Genomic DNA, 8143 nt, shown 5'->3' with positions numbered 1-8143 from the left:
GACCCCAAGGGGTTTGTGACCCACAGGTTGAGAACCACTGGTTTAAGGCAAGGGTGGAGCCAAAGGGAAGAAGTGAGAGGGCCACTACTAGGAGGGACTAGGAGAAAGAAAATCTAAAATGGACTCTTGGGGGTAGAGAAAGAAGCAGCTGAAATTCTCAGATGGGCGTGGCCAAAGGGAGGCCAGGCTCTACAGAGAAGGGACAGGTGCAGGGGATTAGAGGAGCTGGCCTAAGTAGGATATAAAGGGAGACTTTAAGGCATGTTTTTGTCTTTTTTTTCATGCTGATCCCCCCCCCCAGCATTATTATGGATGGGACAGAGAAGGATGGGACTTTAAGTGGTTTCTCTAGCGCGAGGAGGATTCCCAGGGGCAGAGAGACAGGGAAATCTCATGTGCTGAAACTGGAAGAGAGATGGAATCCCATTCTCCAGTCTGGGCTACAGAGGTAGTGTAGCTTTTCCTATAAATGGTATCTTACCCTCAAAGCTACTGACTGCAGTCTCATGAAGGAGCGGCTGGCTCCAGTGACTGGGGCTCCAGTCTGTTTGGCCAGCAAGACTTGGAAACAGGGAGATCACTCAGCCAGTAAAGTATGTTCCATGTACATAGGAACCCCTCTCTCAAAAGCAAGGTGGGGGGCTGGGGAGATGGTCCTGCGAGGTTACCCCCACTCCCAGCTTAGCAATCTCGGTTTATTCGCAAGGACCCACAGGTTAGCTATCCTGTAGCCACCACAAGGATGCTCATAAATAAATAAGTTAATAAATACACTCTCTCTAAATAAATAAACAAGCTTTCAAAAACAAACAAACCAAGGTGGAGAGCCCTGAGGTTGACCTGTTGTCTCGACAGGCCTTTCTCTCAGTCAGTAGAAGGACAGCGCATGCGCTCTTCTCCATACCTGTAGCGCTACTACGGGTTCTGACAGCTCTGATGTACCAACGCTTAGCTGACTCTGCGCCTTTGTTATCTTAAGTTTATCTGGAAGCTTCTAGACTCTAGAGGGTCCCAGTCTCCACTGTCCATTTACTTTTAGAATACCTGCCAGTGGAGGCTGCTTGGCTTGGGTCTTTCACATCAAGTAGGTCTTGCTCTTGTGTGACACCCCTTGTGTCGAGCATCTAGCAAGGCTGGCCCTGGGATCTGGGTTCCAGGTGGCCCAGGCACCCCGACAGTCTTTCTGTTGTTCACAGGCTTCCAGCCTTCTCTTTCCAGGTCAGGAGAAAGAAAAATTCTGCCTATGCTCCTCTCGAAGGCACTGGATGCTAGCACCAGCTCTCCAACGAGCTTGGGCATCTATTAGAGAAACGATGCCTGCTTTGCATAACAAACCTAGGGACTGGCTATCCTGAGGCCTCAGAAACAGCCCTCAAGGGCTACTGGTCATAGGGTCTGTGCCACCTTCAGAAACTGAATGACAGAGAGGCTGTAACATTGACACCTTGAAGGACAGGGCCTCCACACATCTGAGATTATCCTGACTGTTCCTGTCCAAGTCTGGGTAATGCACTGCCAGGCATCCTCCATGAGATTCTTTAGCCTTTTGCCAACCTGTCCCCTGTTTCTGTTACCTACTCCATGGTCCTTTGACGCCTCATCTACCTGCTCTCTGCTCCCACCTGTTCCATGCTCTCAACATTTCTTATCTTGCTTTTTTCAACTGCCTCCTAATGTCCTCCATTTCACTGGGGCTGTCCTCCAGTTCAGAGATTTGGTCCATTGTCATCATTGAGGAAAGCATGGCAGCCTGCAGCAGACATGGTGCCGGAGAGGAAGCTGTGAGTTCTACATCTTTATTGGCAGACAGCAGAAGGGGAGTGCACGCCACACTGGGCATAGATTTCACATAGGAGACCTCAAAGCCCACCCCCACAGTGACACACGTCCTCCAACAAGGCCACACCTCCTCATAGCACCACCCCCTATGGGTCAAGCATTTAAAAACATGAGCCTTTGGGAGTCGTGCCTATTCAAACCACCCCAGAAGTCACCACATGAGGAACTGTACTAAATAAAGGGTCGCAGCATTAGGAAGGCTGAGAACCTAATTTACCCCAGCCCCCAAAGGAGGAAAGAACTTTCCATATGTACCCAGACTGCAGTGTCATCGTTGACAATAGTTACACCATGCTAGTGACACCAAAGTCCCCTAATAGCTCACTGACCATGCAAAATTAATACCCTTCAAACTGTCAAAAGATGTGTCTCCGAGAGGCAAAGCTGTGACATGCTGTTATGGGAAAGGGCATCGATAGAAGCTAGGCCAGTACCCCCAGGTGCCGACCCTGCAGGGTCCCACTGAACACTAGGTGTGGTTATTTGCTAAGGATGGCACGGGTATCAGGGACTCTGGTGCTGGGACAGAGATAAAAAGCCACCGTCTGGACAGTTTAACAAGTACCAAGTGGTGTGACTGCCATGTGCCAGTCAGAGCTGGAGGTAGTTATCTGGGCTGTCGCTCAGAGAAGGCTGCCCAGAATAAAAATATTCTTCCATCCTCATCAGTCCCCAGAGGCCAAGGTGTCAGCAACCACTTCAGAAAACACTGTCAAGTTCCTCATGGCCTGCCTTCCTGAGACACCACCTGACCGGTCACCTGACTATAGAAGGAATTCAGACCTTCAGACCAGGAGGATGGGCCTGTATAAGACTGACTAATAATATATGGAACATGGAGAAGTTGAAATTTACATCACTGTAGACAAGAGAGACATCTTTCCTTTGCTACTCCTCTCAGCAACTGTTTCTGTCGCCACAAGCAAACTGCAGGTTGGTAAGAGCGCCCTCATGTGTCCATGTGGTGGAATAGCCACATGCAAGCGCATTGGCTTCAACATGCTTCCTCTAGCTGTTTCTTCATTTGCAAACCTGCCAGAACTTTGTTGAGACCTCTCACCACGTGACTTCAGCCAGCCCCTCAGAGGAAGACCAGCATCAGGAAATCTCTGACCCTAGCTAGACTTCATCCCTTCGAATATATTGCTCACTTACAATCTTATAAAAGACCGAGGATCCCAACGTGTTTATGTGGCTTCTATCTGTAAATTTATTCCTGTTAAGAGCCAGCACTGATTTTCTTTAAAACTGCTAATTCATTTAAAATATGACATTTTGTCGCAGTAGAACATTTTTATGACAATAAGAGAGGGGGGACTGTAAGGAATGACTCAGTTGGTAAAGCATTTGCCTCACAAACACGAGGATAGGGTCAGAGTTGGATCCGCAGAACCCACATTAAAATGCTGGGCCTGGCAAATGTATGCTTGTAATCCCAGTATGGGAAAAATAGAGACAGGAGGCTCCCATTGACTCCCTGGCCAGCCAACCTAGCCTAATCGGGGAGCTCCGGGTCCTGGTGAGAGCCCCTGTTTCAAAGGAGATGATCAATGTTCCTGAGGATAATTCCCAAGGTTACTCTCAGGCCTTTACACACACACGCACACACACACACCCACGTACGCACGCACACTCACATACACACACACTCAGAAAAGAAAATAACTCAATCTTGTAAAGCAAGCACCTTTATCACAAAGCTAGCATTATTTTACGTGTTTGCAAATCTCCCTTTGGGGTCTGGATTAGCAGAAGGCAGCCGATTCTCACGTTCGCTTCTGCCTCTAATCCCTTGCCATATTAGGTCACGTAGCTTCTGGGAAACCCTGTGCGCAGACAGTGAGACTGAAAAGGGCAAATAAAGATGACATGCTCTTATGGAGACCCTGGCCTTGGGGTCCCCCGAGATAGTCTTGGGAAAAAGGGGTGGGCAGATTGTGCTGAGAACCGCTGGTTAAGAATGTGCTCACGGAGTGTCTGGGAGATGATAACTCAGTCGGGGAAGTGCCTAGTGCCCGGCGTACATGCATGAGTACCTGACCAAGTTGAAACCCCAGTACCTGTGTAAAATGCCAGGCTTGGTGGTGCTGACCGGCTTGAAGTTCTCCCTTGTAATCCCTGTGCTGATGATGCAGACTCAGGCAGACCCCCGGGGCTTGCTGGTCACTCAGCTTGCTAGTGGGCAAGTTCTAGGACGATGGAAGAGTCTATCTCAAAAAAGTGTGTGTGTGTGTGTGTGTGTGTGAGAGAGAGAGAGAGAGAGAGAGAGAGAGAGAGAGAGAGAGAGAACCGAAAAAGACGCAATTGCATGTGTATGTGGAGGTCAGAGGTCAATGTCAGTTCTCCTCTATTGCTCTCCGTATTTTATTTTGTTTAAGTTTCCTTAGATACAGGGTCATCGTCTGAGATTGGAGTATATTGATTGACTAGACTGGCTGGCCAATGAGCCCCATGTCCCAACCCCAACCCCCCTCCAACACACACACACACTCCCCAGATTCTTCTGTCTTATTCCCCTAGTGCAGGGGATACAGGCAGAAGTTGCCACACCCTGGCTTGTTTAGATGGAAGCTGTGGGTTCAAACTCAGATCTTCAACTTGCATTGCGAGTATTTAATCCACGGAGGTACACCATCTTTATGGTCATAAACAAACAAACAAATAATCTTTTAAAAAATATTTATTTATTATGTATACAATATTCTGTCTCTGTGTATGCCTGAAGGCCAGAAGAGGGCACCAGACCTCATTACAGATGGTTGTGAGCCACAATGTGAGCTGGGAATTGAACTCAGGACCTTTGGAAGAGCAGGTAATGCTCTTAACCACTGAGCCATCTCTCCAGCCCCACAAATAATCTTTTTAATGACTGCCTTTGGTCTCATTTCTTTCCCCAACCAAAGGACCTATGTGACTCAGAAGATGGACAAGGTTCCAGATCCCGAGGTATTCTATGCTGAGGAGAATAAAAGAGATGTCCATAAACAAATATTTTCTGTCCCATAACATCCATCGCAGGCAGGGAGTTCCATTCGTGGGCAGCATCTCAGCCACCGCTTGCAGGCCAAATACCTTTCAACCTTTCAGAATTTTACTTACCCACTGTCTTGTTCCATTGCTTGAAACCTGCCCCAGCAGCTACAACATCATTTCAAGATCCTTTTGAACTACCAACACAAGTTGGAATGGCAGATTTCTCTGCTAATTCTTGAAGGCTGATATCTGGATTGCCCTGAGCAATCCTTTCCCCCAGTCTAGCCCTCACCATTCACAAACACCTCTGGGAGGGCCTGGGGGCCGGCTCTCTGCCCCTGTGAACTGCACTGGGCATCCCCTCACATCTGTAAGCTTCACTGGGGCCTAAGGATTGATTACTCCTTTCCCACAGTCAGTAGTGACCTGGGCACTGTCCTCAGAACAAGACACTGACGTCAGGACACACCTGGATACTTCTCTCTGGGAAGGGGCCTGCCGGAACCAATGGGATGTAGGGAGGAAGCAGGGACCCTAGGTTGAGGGTCCTTCTAGGTTGGGAAGTGATTCTTAGAACCAACATACCGGATGACCAGAGATGTGCGTGTCTTGTGGGTGGTTTCTGAGCCCAGGAGTCTCTATACATGACAACAGATCATGCCCTGATGCCTCAGCCCAGGTTCCTCTCCATGTCATTTTGAATAGCCCTAAAAAACGGCAAGGAACTCAGGCTGCCATCAGCTGTGTGACCCTGGCTAAGTAGCTGTACTAACCATAGATGCTAGTTTCTAAGTAGTGTGCCACATGCAAGCCTGGGACAGCCACCTTGCTCCAGTTCCTGGGGCCGCAGGACCATAGACCAGAGTTCCCCACTGTTCCTGCCCCTGTCCTAATCGCTCTCAGAACCCAATCCCTGTCGGTGCGGCATGTTTCTTTGGGAGTCCTCAGAGCGCGGACAGCGGGCATGCTGGGGCAATGCAAGGATGGGTGTGTGCTACGCGCACCACGGATGCTAGCTGCAACAAAGTCAGGACTAACAGCAGGAACACTTCCCCGCACTCTTCAGAACCCTGCTTCCTGGAGCATGTCTGTGTTCATGCCGGCTAGCTCTGTGAGGATGTAGTCACGGAGGCCTGTTCACTGCGCAGGCGTGCCTCCCCCCACTCCCCCCCCCCCCCGCAAATCTGCAAAGGAAGCGTCCTTTTGTTGCACGGTGTGCGCACGAGGCCTGCGAGGGAGTGTGTGTTCCTAGTTAATGTGTTGGAAACCACTTCAAGGTGGTTGAGTGAAAGGCTTCCTGTTTCTGTTTACCCTTTACTTTGTTAATTGCCCTTTTCAATCGTTTCCAGGACCCTTAGGTCAGAGTCCTCAGGAGCCTGGGTGTCTGCTGGAGAGTTTGGAATAGGTCATCTCTGCCATCAGCCTGGGCAGACCCTTAGAGACGCTGAGGGTTCAGCTGTGGTCAGTTACCACTCCCAGGTGACAGCTCAGCCCTGCCCTCATTAGGCCTTCCACTGTTTTCCCAAGAGCCATTCTAGAGTCCAGGCCCTCCTGGACCAGACCCCAGAGGACGCGTCCACACACGGGCCTTCTGCTCAGTTCTCCTCCCTGCCCCATACCCATCTCCAAGTCTTCTAAAGGGACCCATGATTTCTCCATCAGCCAATCTCCTATGCCTCCAGCCGTGTCCCTCGGCCCCTCCACTCTCCATTGCTCTCAGGGGAGCCTGGCATGGCTTTATCACGTCTCACACCTACCAGCATTTTGTTTTAAACTGAAACGTAGCTTGCACTGAATGGTCCACGCCTTGTCCCCCTGGCTGTGTCCTTAGCTGGTCCTACGTATTGGCCTCACCTCCTCAGCCGAATGGCCAGACGCTGAGCCCTTGGAAGCTTGGCTCCAACTTGTGTTCCAGCTGTCCCCGCTGAGAACCCGGTCATGTGCTATGTACTTAAGAGTACTGGGAGAATGCTTGCCAGTGAAGCCTCAGGATGGGGAGGAAAATATGGACAGAGGGCGTGAGATTGAAGGGACAGTAGTGACAGAGTTCTGGAAAGGACCTGAGTTGGTAATGAGGTTATTGGGATTGGGGGGAAGTAGTGTTCGGGGTCTTGGAGGGCTTTAAATTTTTCATTAGATTTATTCATTTTATTTTGTATGTATATTTTGCCTGCATATGTGTGTGCACCACATGCATGCTTGGTATCCACAGGAGTCCTTAGAGGGCATCAGATCTCCGGGAATCAAACCCAGGTCCTCCGCAAGAGCCATATGTGCTCGTAACCTCCCATTCATTTCTCTAACATATTTTTCTGGGTTTGAGGCTGGTCGCTTGTAGCCCGGGCTGGTATTGAATTTGTGATCCTCTGGTCTTTACCTCTCAGGAGCTGGGATTCGAACTTTGCACCACCTGAGGTTTTGACAATGGTGACGCATGCCAATAGCAGGAAGGGAGAGAAACAGGCACCGTGGAAAGATAAGCAAATGAGGCAAAGTCGCTCATGCGGCCACGCTCCTCTCAGCTAGAGTTACTGAAGCTGCGAAGGGAGCGAGCTGTGAATGCCACAAACTCCAGGCATTTCACCTGAGCCAAACCGGACTCAGCAAGCATGACTTTTGAAAACACTTCTAACAAATACTGACATCTGCACCGTAAGTATGAAGTGGGGTGGGGCAACAAACGCAGGTGTCTGTCAACTCCTTTAAGCCAGTTACCTGACAGCCCTGAGAGGTGACAGCTTGGAGAGGGACATCTCTGCAGTCCCATACAGGGGACTTGAACATCTCAGTCTCTCTGTCCACGGAGGGACGGGAGCCACATCTTGAAAGGGCAAAACTCTATAACCCCTCATCATTTTGCAGCTCAGTGTGGAACAGAGGTAGAGGCTAACCCCAAGTTATAAAGAAAACCTAAATGCGGTCCAGGAATAAAAGATGTTAGGAGGAGAACGAAGGACCCGAGAGCTGGCTCAGAGGATGAAGGTAAGGGGCCACCAAGTCTGACAACCTTACTTCAATCCCTGAGTCCTGTGTGGTCCTAAAAATTGTCCCCTGATCTCCACACATACACAGTGGCACGCATGTACCCATGTACACATATACAACCAAATAAATAAATAAGCACTATCTTTTAAAGAGAAGGAAGTAATATATCTTTGTAAGTAGATGTGTCTCCAAAACTGCTAAAAGTTATTTAAGGAAGCTTAAAAGAGAAATCTTCTGCCAACTAAAAAAACTAAAGCATCTCGCTCTCATTTTCCCAAACACTCTGTGTATGCGTTCTTATCTGGGAGGTTGGACATGCCATTCGCAAGTCAAGGGTGAAGGCAGA

Source organism: Arvicola amphibius, chromosome 2, assembly GCF_903992535.2.
Source record: "Arvicola amphibius chromosome 2, mArvAmp1.2, whole genome shotgun sequence".
Classification (NCBI taxonomy): domain Eukaryota; kingdom Metazoa; phylum Chordata; class Mammalia; order Rodentia; family Cricetidae; genus Arvicola; species Arvicola amphibius.
The sequence above is the reverse complement of the archived record's forward strand: the minus strand, read 5'-3'. Positions refer to the sequence as shown.